Here is a 16,548-nt window from a genome sequence, read left to right as displayed (position 1 = left end):
ATAAAACAAGGGTCTAATGTAATTTATAAAGAGTTGTTAGTAAGACAACATACAGAAGATTTATCAGCAACTTTCAAAAACATTTCTTATAAATACCAAAACAAAAAAAAATCTTCAAAACATGATGAGCTTCTAAAAAGTCAGACAAATAGTTGATAAAAATAAATCTTTTTCTTCTAAAAGGAAAAAATGCTGTAATTTTTGAAGGTCCAAACATGCTGAAAGTCCTTGAAATAGAAAATTACTAATCCATTATAAGTATGTTTACATAGTTCCTTTCAGTATTGTGTTTCTGTCTGTTGCTTTTTGTGCTAATTTTTATACCTTATCAAAAGTACACGAAATAGTTATTCCGTGTAAACCGCTTGTTTAGAGGTTTGTTCTGCTCTTATAAAATAGCTAAACATGTATAGTCTGTTTTCTTCTCTCTTATTAGCCAGAATTACCTATCTGACTTAGTTGAAACATTAGGATTTATGTTACAAAAAATGTCATGATTGTAAAATCCTGGTTTACTTATGGCATTTTGGATATGCCTTTCAAATATTCATTTGTCTTTAATGGATATTGAAACATTTATCTTCCTCCATGCACTGGGTTATGGGTTCAACTTTTACCTATAATGGCAAATTATATTTATTAGTAATAAATGATATTCATTGGATGCATTATTTGAAAGTGGAATTTTATCACCTTTGTTTTAAAATTTTTGCTTCTTGCAGTTTTAGTTTTATGTAAGGTTTGTTATTGTATCTATTGTGGTCCATGTTTTTGTTACTTATGAATTTCAATGGAACTAACATCCTCAAGTTGGTTCTCAAAGCTTCTACTGTACTTGTCTGTGGGGGATTTCACACTCCTAGCTAAAAATGGAGCTTTGCAGAAAGTCTGAGTTTTTTGTTTCAAAATCAGTGCTAAGTGGAAATGTTAAAATATTAGGATATTAATTTAAGAAAAAAATAAGATATTTGTGACGTAATACTGATGATGATGAATATTATTTTAAATATAGTTTTCATGTGTATAATCAAAATATTTAAATTATTTCTACTATGGTGTCTCTAGTACTGGAGAAAAATGTTGAAATATTTAAATGACTTATAACTGGCATATACTTTTTTTACATTTAATTCAACTTTTTAATTGTTGAATTAAATTCTTGCTAATGTTCAACTTTTTAATTGTTTAATCTTGGTAATATTATCCAATTTATGTTTAAAACAAAAATTTACAGATGTGAGTATAATTTTTAATCAAGACATTTCTATTTCTCCATTTTCAGCGAATTGAGAAAGAAAAGAAGCCCAGAATTCAAGGCAGAAGCTTTTCACAAGGTAAGTAAAATAGAAGAAAGATTGATGGGAATAAAGTATACGTGGATTGTGTGCTCTTCATGAAATACAGCTTTTATATTTAAAAAGTGAAAAGTAATTTCCAACTGCTTCCTGATCATTAAAAGCAATAAGATATTTTGTTGGAACCTATTCCGCTGGGAAAAGCTCAAATACTCTGCTTTTTTCCCTTGATTTTAACAGAGGATATGAATGCTTGTGCTCTGGGAGGGGTTTTAACCCCAAAATCTCTCCCGTGACTGCGCCACTGCATTCCTGTATGTTATGCGTAATATTAATCTAAATTAGCTATAAGGGCAGACAGCCCAGGCGGGCCCAAAGTTCAACTAGTTTACAGCCGGACGCTCTACCGAAAAAAACAATTTGACCAAACAACTTAGTCCAGTGCTTTTAAGCTTTACTTTTCTTTCAAAAAAAAAAACCAGCTGAATTGTGAATTTTTTTTCGCCGATAGTGGAGCAAAAAATTGGAAAATTGGATTAGAATTTTGCTAAAAAAATATATAATCTGCATAAGAACTACAGGCTGCAGCAAGGAGCATTTCCGAAAATTTGATTTTTAAATCGTAGGTCTATTTTTCGTCATTAGCCGGCTCGATAAGCATTAAAATTAGGTGGGAATTTCTTCAAGAAATAAGAAAGATCTGGCTTACTGACAGAAAAATAATCCACAGAAATAATATATCAGATAAGATATTGAAGAGAAGTGCTTTTATTTTTGAAAATTTGTACAATTTGTTATCACAGGCTTCTTGACCCGTTATGGTTTAGGTCGCAGCACGTGTTTATAATTTAACTGAACGATTAAAATACAAAATCAGTTGAACTAACATCGTTTATAAGCGTAGCTTTTCGAATGTAGTAAAAATGTGACTGGCTATTTGTTTTTTGCCAAAAGGTGAAAAAAATGATATCTTACCCAATAAGTTGTTAGTAATTTTAATGTTTTCCTTTGTATTCTCTTATAAATATTCATAGGTTAACTTAATGAAAAGCGTAATTTCAATCTGGGTTTATAATTTCTTTATTTATACAAAAGGGCAAAAACTGTCATCAGAAGAATCTACATTTCAATAGTATATGATTTTTTTTTTCTGAACGAAAAATTATTTACCCTGTAGTCTAAAATCTGAAACCTGATACTTATATTTTTGCTTACGTCATACTCTTTTTCTGACCGTAGCCAAAACTGTAATGACAAAAAAAAAAACTTTTAAATGTCAGGAATATTATACAGGCTGCATCTAGGAGTTTTCCCAGCTCATTTATTTTACTGCCTCACGTACGTTACTTATGGTTTGGCAAGGGTACATGCGATGCGCGAGATAGGTCTAATTTTCAGATTTCAGCAAATTGTCCAGGGCATGCCCGAACACTCATCCTTCTGGTTACCAGACGAACACTCTACCGATCAAGCTATTCAGCTCTGTCACTCACAGCTCAAGTTAAACTTATAAATTTAACCGAAAAACTTAATCTGATGCTTTTAAATAGGTTTTTTTTTGACAGAAAAAGCAATGTTTAGACCCTGGGTTTATTTTTCATTAGCTTGCTCAAAAAGCTTTAAAATGAAGGGTAAATCAAGGAAATTGATCAAGAATTTAGGAAGCTCTTGCGTAGGAAAAAAAAACAGGCTAAAGAAATAATATATAAGGATTGCTGCCTTATTTTCTTCCCCATGTAAAAGTGTTGCTTTTTTTTTCTGTTCTCATTGGTATTGTGGAATAATTTTAATGCTCCCTAATATTTAGATGTCTCTTTTTTTGAATTAAGTTACCCCTTACTCCAGCAGAGTTACTAGTATATTTGTTGTTACTTTTTCGTTATATACAGTTCTGTAGTTGGAAAAAATTTTGTAACTTAATTTTTTGACATGCTGAAATAGAACCTGCGATTTTTGGAATGGAAAACATCTCTTACTATTCGGTAACTGAGAAACATGTTACAAAATGAACTATATTCGCTTTATACATCTAAACCTGAATAATGTTTTTTTGATTCATTTTTCACAGGCACACTTTCTCACGTTTAGATAGTTTAGTTAGTTATCCTTCAAAGAAGATTACTGATCTAATGATTCGAATGTACGTGAGTATGTTGTGCAGAGAAATCACCTGCAACTTTTTTAAATGAACGAAGTCGTTCAAATGAATGAGTTAAATGAACGGATCTACGAACGATCCTCTGATGAACGGATCACTAAGAAGAACAAAATTGCCCACCTCTAGTATTCATTGCTGAACTGAAAAATTCTTGGGGCAATCTCTGGTCTGCCACTGACAATTCAAAAAGCGACTATTTTAGCCAAAATATATGCAAAGATTTTGCTAGTTAGTTGTGAAAAACTGCAACTATTTTAGTGAAAAGCTACTGAAATACATAAAAGCTTTTAAGTTTTTTCCCCCCTAAGGCATAAAAACATGAAAAACTTTGCAAAAAAGTTCACCCTATACTTTTCAAAAAAAAAAAAAAAAAAATCAGGAAAGTTTTTCCTTTGTTTCCTTTTTTTATTTTGAAAATAAGAATTTTAAAAAGTAGAAAAGTAAAATGTTATAAACATATTCACAATTAGAAATGTGTGATGATGTTCTTATTTTTGTACAAAAGAGTTGTTTTTGCAATCGTGATTTTTGTAAAAGGTTTGTTTTTGCGGTTGCGAGTTTTGCAAGAAGTTCACTTCTACTTCTGTAATTTTTGTGAACTGTTATTTTTTTTTTCTGAATGGATGTGAATAAAATTTTGCTTTTTAATTTCGTGTAACGTTATTACATTATTTATTTATTTATTTATTTATTTTTGAAAATTTGAGCTAGTTTTTAGGTTATCAGAAATATTTCGAATCTGTCATTTCTAAGACTTTTTATGCTGTTAGCCTTTTACTGCTGCCTTTAATTAATGGCCAGACACTGAAAATCAATGCAGAATGTCTCACTACTTGTTTCTTCAATGTTCATTCAAAAGGTTAGGGCAAAGATCTGGAAAATTTGTTTTTAAGTTTTTTTGGGGAGGGGGGGGGGGCAATTTTCTGAAACTGGCGACTATTTATCATATTACAGGCTTCTGAAACAGCTATTTGTAGTAGAGTAACTCAGTGGTAGCCCTGTAATCTTATTTAGTTACAATATGTTAGGTAATTATTTATCAAATATAACTAGAATAGGTTATTACATTGCTATTGTTAAATACTGTTTTCATTTCAGTGGAGAACAGCTAAACCTACAATTGATTCCAAGTCCTGTTCAAGTAGCTCAAGTTCCTCAGATACAGATTGATTAATCGATGATAAATACTTGTACATAACTGTTATTTTTCCATTTTTGTACTTCTTATGTACCATGTTAAGAATCTGATATATAGAAAAAGAAAATTATCTTGTAAGTTTTAAAGTTAGAGCAGTTAAATAAGTTTAACACGGAAGTGCTTAACCTGAAAAATCAATTAGCACAAAATGATATAATGGTCCGGACTGTATACTATTCAATTTAATACAAATCTTTTAACGTGAAAAAATATTTCGGTCCCCTTAGTTTTATGTTAAACGTGTTTACATTGTTATAATGAAACTTGTAAGAGCTTTGGAGCACTGTGATGGACAGAGAAGGAACTATTTTTAGATACAATTTTTTCAGCATAAAATAATAAGCATTGCATCTTAAATAGCAAAGAAGGTAATTTTAACACATACTGCACTGACACATCAAATCAATGTACATCTTGAGATTTTCAAACATACTTTCCATTGATTTTGATTCCATCCTTTAAAAGAGCTAAATATTGATAAAAATTGTTATAATAACTGAGGTTATATGCCCAAAATAGCCACCAATATTGTTACATAAGTTTTCATTGAGGGAAGCATGTTTTGCTGCATCCTCTTGCTCTCTTTAATAAATTTTAATGATTTTTTTAATTTTAAAAGTGAAAAGGGAAACACAATTTTGACTCATAAATTTTTCCATTTGTTTTTGACAATTTGCTACTTCATGTCAGCAACATCTTTTGAGTAGCTGAGTAGCTCCTCAGTTTTCTTCTCTTAGATTTTATTGCAGAAGAAGCATGACAATTATTTAAAAGAATGAAATTAAACTGAATAGTAATGGAATATTTTGTCAAGCAATGAAGTGAAACTTTAAACCAAGTGTTTCAAAATTTATTTATGTATCCATTACAAGTAATGTGTAGTTTTGGATGCTTCGGTTTATTATTACATTAATTTTTTTCTAATAATTTTTGAGATGATTTATTACTTGTGTGTAATTTAGTATGATATAAATGTAAAAAATGTGAGAGAAATACATCCTTAAAATAAAATAATATTTATGAATAATCCTTAAGAAGAATTTTAGACCCTTGTTTTCTATAAAATGGTTTATAAATCTGAAATATAGTCAGTCAACAGGGTCATGGGTTACTGATATATAATCACATACTATAACTATAGTAGGCTACAGTGCATGCCTCCCCCTTAAAATTTCTTACACTCTAAAGTTTGAAATTGGAAAAATTTCATTTATCATTTCAGCACCACAAAAACAGACAAATGTAACAAAAATATTTCATTGAAATAAATTTATAATTTTGTTGCATTTTAAATTAATTTGTTTTTGTACTGAGTGAAATGTTTGTTTTGATGTACTTACTATAGTTGGGGCAAACCTAATCTAGCAATATTGTGAAGACCATAAAGATCCTAATTGCTGCATTATGGCATCGCCAGGTTAGGCTTGCCACAACTAAAGGGATTTATTAGTTGAATCTCTTATAGTTCTTTTTTTGCAGTATAATTTTATCATGTATGGGGACATTTCTTGAAGAAAAAAAACCTTAGAAAATTGCATATGAAATGAAGCATTCATTTTTAAATGACATTCTAACTTCTGTCTGGTGTTCTCAAATGATGTCACACTTTGAAGAGGGGAAGGGGTTCAGAAAGTATCACAGTTTGTAACACAAGGGGGGAAAGAGGGGATAAGAAGTGAGATCACACATTTTTAAGAATATGTTAATAAAAAATAGCATGACATGTGACGAGGGGTAAGGTAAAGTGTGACACTTTGTGACAAAGGGGGGAGGGGTCAAAATGTTGAAAAAGTGACATTATTATGAACAGCCCCTAAGGGATGTAAAGTCGAAACTTTCCTGCTGGAAATAATTTTTATGATAGTATTAAAGATCCCCACAATTTCTAAAACACCCTTTTTTATCATTATGTTTTAAAATTAATTTTTATTTATATATATTACATATTTTAATTGTGTTACTTAATAGTGATTTAACTTTTTTTTCTGCATAAATCTAAGAAGTACTCTTGATTGAGTTATACTGTTTAAACATAAATAAGTATCGAATTTTTACAAAATCAAACTTTTCTTAATGTTTTTAAAGCTATGTTTTTTGGTATTAGTAGTAAATATTCTTTAAAACTTAAAAGGTATTGCAACCATAAAAAAAAAAATCATGTGCAATGTTTGTTATCAAGTTGTTTTGCCAAATTTAAAACTTTGAGATTAAATGTTGTAATACAATTTTTTAAAAAAAAAATCCTTGTTACTTCAGAAAAGGAAAAAAATATAATAATAATTTAGCAGAAACAAAACCAGTATGTTCTCATTGAACTTTTACTTGCAGCTTGGCAGAAGAAATAAGAAACAGTTTTCTCCTTCTGGAGGTTTTGTCACAATTTGCACATTATTTGTGACTAAGAAACTCTAAATGATTCTCCCACAATTGTCTCCCTGGCGTTTTGAAAAAGCTGGTCTAATGCTGTGGAAATAGCAAACTAATGATTTAACTTTTGGAAAGCATTGAAATTTCAGAAATTAGAAGTGCATCTTTGTTACATAACATTCTACAGATAGAACTTGATTCATTATGTAGTTAATTCATCTGTAGAAGGGATGCACACTAAAAAGCTGGATATATATTCTCCCAGCTCAGTTACGCTGAAAAATATGACTCCTTACTAATTGTGGTCAATGAAAAGACGTAATATATATCTTAAAGTTTTTTTTTTTGCCCCTTAATTGGGGGAAAAAAATGAAGTCTGTATGAAGTAGATTTTTATTCACAACAAGTTAGATTCAAGAAATGCGTTGATGTACTTTTAGTTTGTTTGGATTTCACTGTTAAGTACATTTTTGTTTCACAATCTAGAAAAAAGCCCCATCAAGGCAAGCAAATAATAAGAAGCATAAAATAGTTTGAAACAAAAAAAAAAAAAAAAACCACACATACACAAATTGAGTCATTGCTTTACTTACGATGTGGCAGCAACTATTTGGTGGCATCTGTGTTCATCTTTTGTGAAATATTTGATGAAATTGCATTTAAAAAATGTTTATGATATGATTCCATTTTGTCAATTATTATAATTTTGTTTTATTTCTAATGAAGTTTGGAGACTTTTTATCAGTTTCTGGAATTTGAAAATTGTGTGTAATGTTTCAAAAACTTCTATAGTGTTGACTGGAAAGGTTTATCATTTCCACAGCTCATAAAAGAGCGAAAAGTTGTCTAATTTTTGAAATTGAACTTTTATAAATAAAGTGTTTTAATAATTAAGATGCGCATTTATTTTTAAAGTTTCCTACACATATTTCCACACTTTTATTATAATTATTATTTATTTCATCGAATGGTACGAACATGGAGTATGATTAAGTTCAGTGCATATAGAAACCCAGGACACACTTAGTATGAAATAATAAATTGAAAAAGGTGAAAGCTTCTTATAAGGGCCCCTATCAGTTTGAAAATACCAGTAAATTGGAGAAAAAATGCATGCGCTGCCGAAATATTTTAAATAATAAGAAAGTTTAAAATAGAAGATAGGGTATTTAAATTATCTTATACAGTTTTTCTCTATTTAACAACTTCCAAGGAACCACAAAAAACCGTCCTAAAAGAGAATGCTTCTAAAACTACAGTGAAGCATCCGGGGCAGTGAAAAATCGTCTTTAAACTGAGAAAGACGTTAAATAGAGCGTCGTTTATCAGACAACCATCTGTATATTATTTCTCTCGCCTGCTTTTCTGTCCGTCTCCCGAAATCAACCTTATTCCTTTATCAAATTCCATGATTTATTCCCCAATTCAAAGCTTATCTTCCTGGCTAATGACAAAAAACAGACCCATGGTCTAAAAGTGTACCTCTTCTCTGAAATTTAAGATTTAAAAGTCATTTGCGTGTGTGAAAAGAGAACTTTTCATGGATAAATCAGTTTTTCAATAGAAATCAAATAGGAGCTTGGATTGTCAAAAGAGAAAGCGTTCGGCTTTCAATCGATTGGTCCCAGGATCGAGTCTCTGTTCAAGTGACCGGCTTTTATAGCATATTAAAGTTAAGTTAATATTTGCTTAAACTTCTTGAGAGTTAAAATTAATGCAGTACGAATTCTTCTTTTGACTCCTGATGCAGCTTACAGTTCTTATACTGCGCCCCCCCCCCAAATGAGAAAAATACTCCTCAAGACAACCCCCTGAAAATTTCAATGGCGCAGTGTCTGGTCAGTCTGCGCCATGATCCCCCCCCCCCACCAAGTGGGCACCCCTGTGTTATACAGTTCATTAAGCATCCTGAGCTATGACAGATTATGCCTTTTTTCGATTTCTTTAGTTACTCGTGTCCGGTGAATTTCTACTAATCGAATATGTGAATTTCTGCGTGGTAATTTTTACAGCAGTGCCATACATTGAAAAGTAAATGCCTTCACATGGGTTAGCTATTTCCAGAATCAAACTCCCATTTTTTGGAATTGTGTTGATTTTATCGTTTGAATGTAGAAATAAAGCCACGAAATTTGAGTCTTCTACCTCTTCTTTCTTTTTAGCTAATCTACCCCGTTCATTTGACGTCACTGCGGCTCTACGACGACATTGATTATGCGGCTTGTAAACTCTTCTTTCTGTTTAAAAAAGAGGTCTTTTGAAAGTTTTCAACTTAAGAAACGTAAAAGAATGATGAAAGATTTATTTGGTACGAAATACTCTTTATTTATATTTTCATTATTTAAGCCTCTTGGCTCATTATCAGAAACATGTTGAAAACCCACATTATCTTTTCATTTTCCAACTTTCTCAGCATTTTTTATGCAGTCATACATCTTTATAGTCCTACGCATGTTCAAAACGCATATCAAGTCCACTGATTTTCAATCAAACGAGTTTCTACTGCACTATTAACACTGAATACTTCACCGAAATACTCACACTTTTTGTTTTATGTTGCATGTCCTCTTTTGTGTTGCATGTATACTTGAAGTAATGAGTGATCTAGCTTCTAGTTTTCGAAGTGACATTTTTATAATACACTGCTCGACTTTCAAAATGCAATGCTAAGAAGGAGTGGTCAGAAAGTGATGAAATTTGCGAAAAAGACAGAGACAGCAAGGAATAATAAATGATCTTAATTTCAAAATGATAGAATACAGAGAGAGAACGACATCGACTCAATAGGATGTAGGACCACCACGGACAGCGATACACGAAGAAACACTTCTAGGCATAGAGTCGATAAAGGTGTGGATGGTGTCCAGAGGGATGGCTCTCCATTCCCTTTCAACCATTTGCCTCAGTTCGTCTTCTGAACGTTGCAGGGACAGAGTCTGCAAACGGCGTCCAATCACATCCCACACATGTTCGATTGGTGACAGGTCAGGAGAGTATGGTGGCCAGGGAAGCATCTGTGTGCATTGGAGCGCATGTTGGCAGATGCGAGCACTGTGTGGTCAGGCGTTATCCTGCTGAAAAATTGCATTAGGTAGCCCTTGAAGGTAAGGGATTGCCACCGGCCGCAGCACATTATCCATTATCCATGTATCGTTTGGCCGTCATAGAGCCCTGAATACGAATTAGAGGTGATATGGAATTGCAATTGCGCCCCAAACCATTATTCCACGTTGTCGTGCAGTGATACGTTCCACAGTTACAGCCAGATTAGATCTGTCTCCACGTCGACGCCACACACGTATGCGGCGACTATCACTGGATAAACAGAAGCGGGATTCATCTGAGAACACGAACGCCATTCTGTCATCCATGTACCTTTAGTCCGGCACCATACTAAAGGTTGCTGTCTATGTTGTTGGGTCAATATGGCAGTCTTCTTAGCGGACGCCGTGATTGCACACCACGATTCCACCAAACGAAGGGAAATGGTTCTGGTTGACACGGGAACGTTGAGGTATCTTGCACCTGCTGCCGAATCGAGGAACAAGTGACTTGTGGGTCTGCTACAGCTTGTCGGTGAATGCGTCGATCCACGCGTTCTGACGTCACTCTGGCTGTCCCTGCACCCCTCAATCTTGCCACATTTCGTTGTTCCAACCATCTTCGGCATAGCCGATGCACTGTGCTCGCATCCATGTGGGTATCAGCTGCGATTTGACTTGCGGACCAACCTCCCCTTCTCAGTCCGATCACCATACCCCTCATAAAATCGTCTATCTGCTGGAAGTGCCTTCGTTGACGGTGGCCTGGCATTCTCTCGTGTTACACGTATCCTCTAAGACAAAAACAAAATTTTCTTCGCTAATTCTCCAGTCAGAAATAACGACACGAATATTGCCCATTCTGCAAGTTCCTTCCCTTAGTGCCGATTTACACGATTCCCGCTTTCGGACATCTGACGTCATTTTGAGCTCGAAAACCAGTTTTCGCGCCTCCAAAACCTGCCTGACTTCATCGGGAATGGGTTGTGGATCGTCCACAACTCCAAGTCAGAAAAGCGAAGTCCGACGTGCAATGATTGGCTATTGATGTCACATGCTTTCGTTTCTATGGTAACAATAAACCTTCTAAAATCAGGGAAAAGGTAGCCATCTTTGTGTCTACGGTAATGATTTTGATAAAGTGAATTTCAAAGTGTAACTTCGAAATTGAACAAAGCTACGTAAATCATTGATAATCGCGCGAAATGAATGTGCCTCTTTTTTATGAAGGACCATCATGCACTGGGAAAAAAAAAAAGCGATTTTTAACATGCATGGAACTGCAGCGTAGCATCTATACGAATTAGTTGGGTAATTCTTATCGGCAGAATCATTTCTGTATATTCTGTCATAAGAATTATCTTGCTGGCAAAAAGAAGATATTATAATTTTATTCTTGCTTATGGAGGCAATGAGAAGATTTACTAGATTTTCAATGTTACACCTGAAACCTTTTCAAGTAAGTACCATTGTGATTGTTTATCATGCAAATACTTTGTGATATTACTTAGATTATTATGTAATAAAAATAATGACATTGTTTTCATTAGTAGCTAGAAGTGTTTAAACAATGTTTTATGCAATATTGTAATAGCTTCATTTCATAACAAATGAAGAAATCTTAAAATAATTATCAATCAAATGTTGTAAAGTCACCTTTTTCGTAGGAACTTCCAAGTAGGTACATATTCTCAATTATGGGACCGCTTATAGTGCAATGGATTCTTTTAAATTTACTGTGTTTTATTCTAGGGCATAATTGTTCGTAACTTATTATGGGACATAATACTATGTGTACTAGTTATTGTAAAAAAATATTCACGACAAATTGTTATGTGCTGAATCAGTTCATGATTTGGCTGGGCTGAAGCTCTGTTCCACTCCTATTTTTAATCAACAATTGTACTAAATGTTGAAACAACAACAGATTTTGGCAAAATATTCAGTATTCAGCTGAAGATAAGGACAGAATTTAAACTTAATGTTCAGTATTCAGTGCATCCCTAGTTTTTGGTTTATGCGGTCTTTTAAAAAAAATTCGAGTTTACGGAAAAAACACACACAGGTATAAATTTTACATTTAATGATAATGATAAAAATAAATACAATGTGTACAAGTTAATTACAACTTTTTCTTTAATTTCCTGATAAATATTTTCCATGAGCATTCAACAGGAGTTGAAAAGAAAGTTATTATTCATTAGTTGGCTACATAATAAGAATATTAAATGCAAAAATTTTGTTCGATATCTTTCTTTCCAAAGTTACATCAACATTGGAAAAGGATAGGCATTACTTGCGAGCGTCAAACTATAGTGAAAGGTGGGTGGACGAAAGGAAAACTATCTCAATGCATGTTACGCATGTTCATTTTAAGCTATATTTATCTGATTTTTCTGTTTATATACAGGAGGGGGTATCTTCAAGGGGTTTTTTTTTCTTGCCATCATTGAATAAAAAATGACCATAAACATCTTTCATCTGACTAAAATTTCAATCTTTAAAATAGTTTCCTCTCACATCCTTCACAATTAAACCTCTGGTTTTGCTAATCAACTTTAGCTGAGGGTAAAATATTTATCTTCGTGTTTGTTGTTTCTATATTCATTTCCTTTCGTGCTTGCAAGTAGCGAGAGTCAAAAAATAATAATAATTTGAATTTTGACATCTTGAATTCAAATTATGTTTTTCGCAATCACTAGTGTGTATGTAGGGGTGTGTGTTTGTGTCCAGGCATGAATGTGGGTATATGTGTGTATGTATGCGTGTGTGTATATGTCTGTGTGCAGGCATGAGTGTATGGGTGTGGGTATGTCTGTCTGTGTGTGGTGTCTGTGTGCAGGCATGAGTGTGTGGGTATTTGTGTGTGCATGTAGTTGTGTATGTATGTGTGTGTGTAGGACATGGATGCAAAATGGAGACGGTTTTGGCTAGGGGAGCAGCATCGTGAAGAGCCGGTCGACGGTGATGCTGCAGAGGGTGCTGGTGGGAAAATAAAATCATAGGACATCAAAACAGTCGAATGAAAGCAATAAGCAATCATGATTGCTTAAAAAAACCGTAAAGATACACTTCTGAACATTTCTATGGTCCAGACTGCATCATGATCCCCCCCCCCCCAGTAACTTCCCACCCATAGTCACTTCTTTGACCACCAGACAAGGCGGTTGGTAAAACTAGCATTTGTAAAAACCCCAACTGGATTTTTAAAGGAGCACCTGGATTTTTTCAGGTAACTTTTAAATTTTGGTTTCGTTCAAAATTTAAACTGATTATTTTTCAATTAAATCATGGAAAAAGTTAAATAAACAATAAAAGTAAAATCTATATATCTAAACAAAATATGATGTATGTTAGTGATTGTGTGTGCTATGTAGTTTATACAAATCCACAATTAAGGCCAGATTTTTGCCAAATTTGTCACAAAGGTCCTTTGATACTTGAGAATTTACATGAGGAGTTTCACCCCACGGTGCACAACCATGGGAGGGAGGGGGGTTCCTTACACAAATACAGTTTATCAAATCTTGTGCAGAGGCAGTGGCGTAGCTACATTTTCTGCCGCCCAGGACAATTCCTCAATTTGCTGCCCTTTGGTTGAGAAACAGTCAAAAGTATTTAAAGGAAAAATAAGAACTTAATTACGAAGAAAAATAAAGAATATGCTCTATTCAGAAAAAATTTCTAAATTAGCCCTAAGAATGCATTTTAACCTTTTGGTGACACTAGGCAGGAGCTTAGAGGCCGGCACTCTGCACAGGAAATTTTCCTAATTTAAAGATCTAGGTATGCAATTTTGTGGTTTCTTTGGTCCTTTCAAAGGGGGGTAATGACATCCTTTTGGATCCGTGCTGGGGTGCCTGTCTTAATGTTGAAAAACTCGGAAATTGCCGCTTTCCTAGATCCAATACTGCCATATTACAGAATTTGGATGGTTTTCTTTTTCACTGATACAGGGTGATAAGATTAATGAGCCCTATAAGTTCGATTAACCATACTGATTCATGAGAAGGAAAAGTTGTGTATTGAAAATCATTACTTTCCATGTGAATGTGAAAGGTTTACTTAGACATCAATTCACTAATTAAAAACCTTCTGCTTAAATGAATGTCTCAGTTTGAAACTCGCTGTTTATAGGAATTTTACTGATATAAAGCAGTAAGATTAGTCGCAGTTATTATTTGAGTTGTGAGTAAGTACTTTTATAAGATAAACATAAAATTAATTCTGGTCTGAATAAAAGTTTTGTAATAAGTGACCAATTAAAGCAATTTCTGAAACAGATAATGCTACCCCAAAGATAAGCAATTAATTGCCCAGACCTCTCTTTTCTTACTCTTGTTGTAACTTTCCTCAAAAAAATAGTTTTTTTCTTAATAAGGTAGTTTTTGAGTAACTTTCTTAAAATCAAGTGCTAATTTCATATTATAACGAAAAGTTTTTTTTTTTTTTTTTTTGCCTCCAGTAATTGATCAGAAGCATGATTTCCCTATTAGCAAATGTTGAACTTTTTTCACATCAAGAGCATGAAATTGCCACCCCCCAGCAAAATGCTGCCCGGGGCGGACCAACCCCTCCGTCCCACCTTAGTTATGCCACTGTGCAGAGGTCGTGCAATGCTTAGGAATACACATAGGAGGGTATTCGTCTACCTATGGGGAGAACGCCCCATAAGGAGTTTTCCTTATACAGCTCCATAACTTGCAACAGATCTTTGCAAAATTTGGCGTCTTTTTGCGATTTTTAATTTGTGGTAATTCCTCTGCTTCGTGTTATCATACATAAAAAATAGTTTGCTCATATGTATATTATTTAGATGTGCGTAACATTTACTGTCTGGCCACGGATTGTATGGAAAGACAAACATCCGTTTTACAGCCGGAAATGGACAAATCTATTATTTTTTATCGATGCCAGCTTTTGCAGAAGCAGAGTCTCATTCAAATGAGTGGAATACGGGCATCAAATTTTTACTTTTCCCCCTTATTCACATAGATTCGTCTTATCTGGACATATAAAAATTCCATGCAATCCGTGGTTGGACAGTATGTACTTCGGACAATAATTTAGGTTAACTTTTTAGTTCTGAAAAGTAATGACTTGACCATAATTATTCAATTCCCCTCCCTCTCCCTTTATTTCTTTTACTATTTGTGTATTAAAAAAAAACTTTGGAAGGACTACATATTTGTTTTAGATATTAAATTCAATGCCTCTTGTAACAGTTCCGTTTTCTTGTAACGGCTGCATATTAGCCATTTCCCATTTTTCAAAAAAGTACTTATCAGACTAAAGTAAGCAAGAATTATTTCAATAAAATTCCAAGACGTTTTTTTTTTTTTTAAATTGTTGGGGGGAAATGTTTTGATTAACTGAAAATGGCCATCTTTTTTTTAACAACAGCTCAATGCAAGGTTTCCAAGAGAAAAAGCCATAATTCAAAAGTCAATTCCTATCACCCCTCCCTTACATCCACCCTTACTCGAAACAACTTCGAGATGAAGAGATAACTAACTCCTGCTCAAAGGTAAAAACGTACACTGTGTTCAAAATGAAATATATATACATTACTTTCCTTTTGATACATCAAATAAATGCCAAACGTATTTTTTCAATACTGCATTTGTCTATAAATCCTCACCCCAGGAGTTAACTAGAATTTTCTTGAACATTAATGCATAAAGGCGCTCAAAAGACATTTGCACAATGGCGCCAATCAGGCTTGGTGCGGGCCTGCATACACGTAGATTTGCACATGTGTTAAATGTAGCCTCCCCCCCCCCCCCCCGAAAAAATATTTCAACACCACTGTTAGTATTATTCCACAATAACATGCAAAGCAGTTCTAAAAAAATAGACATTTTGATACATCACTACAAGCATTTTATTATACAGTGAAACCTCTCCGAGAAGCCACCCCTTCGTTCAGTGAAAATGTGGACACAGAAGGGGTGGCCATACTTAAGAGTTTTCATTATTGAACTCGAGCTCTACTATGAATTATATAATTCAACACTTTTTAATGATGTTTCAAGAAGGGGTCAACATACACAGGTTTCACTGTATCACTAAATGAAAAAATGCTCCTCATCGAGTTCTGAAAATGTAATAGCAATAACACAGCAAAAATTATCAACTGTTGTTTTCCGAGCGGCTATCAGAAAGAAAAACTTTTGCACACTGAGAACAGTGGTGTTCCCATAGGGTACATTCCATGTATGCCGTATATTCTCAAATTTTTTTAGACATATAGCGTATACCTTCAAGTTTCAAAAATTTCCATATAAACACATATTACATATATCGTTGCCTCAGAGCAACACTAAGACATCTAATCCCCGAAATAACATTAAGATATCCTACTGTTGCTCTGAGGTAACGATTTGATCGCATACAAATATTGTGCGTAATGGATTACTGGGAGTATACCCTCAGAAAAATAGATGGGAACATCACTGTATGAGAATAATTTGCACAAGCCAAAAACCT

This window comes from Uloborus diversus, chromosome 4 (genome assembly GCF_026930045.1).
Source record: "Uloborus diversus isolate 005 chromosome 4, Udiv.v.3.1, whole genome shotgun sequence".
Taxonomy (NCBI): Eukaryota; Metazoa; Arthropoda; class Arachnida; order Araneae; family Uloboridae; genus Uloborus; species Uloborus diversus.
This window is presented reverse-complemented; position numbering follows the sequence as displayed.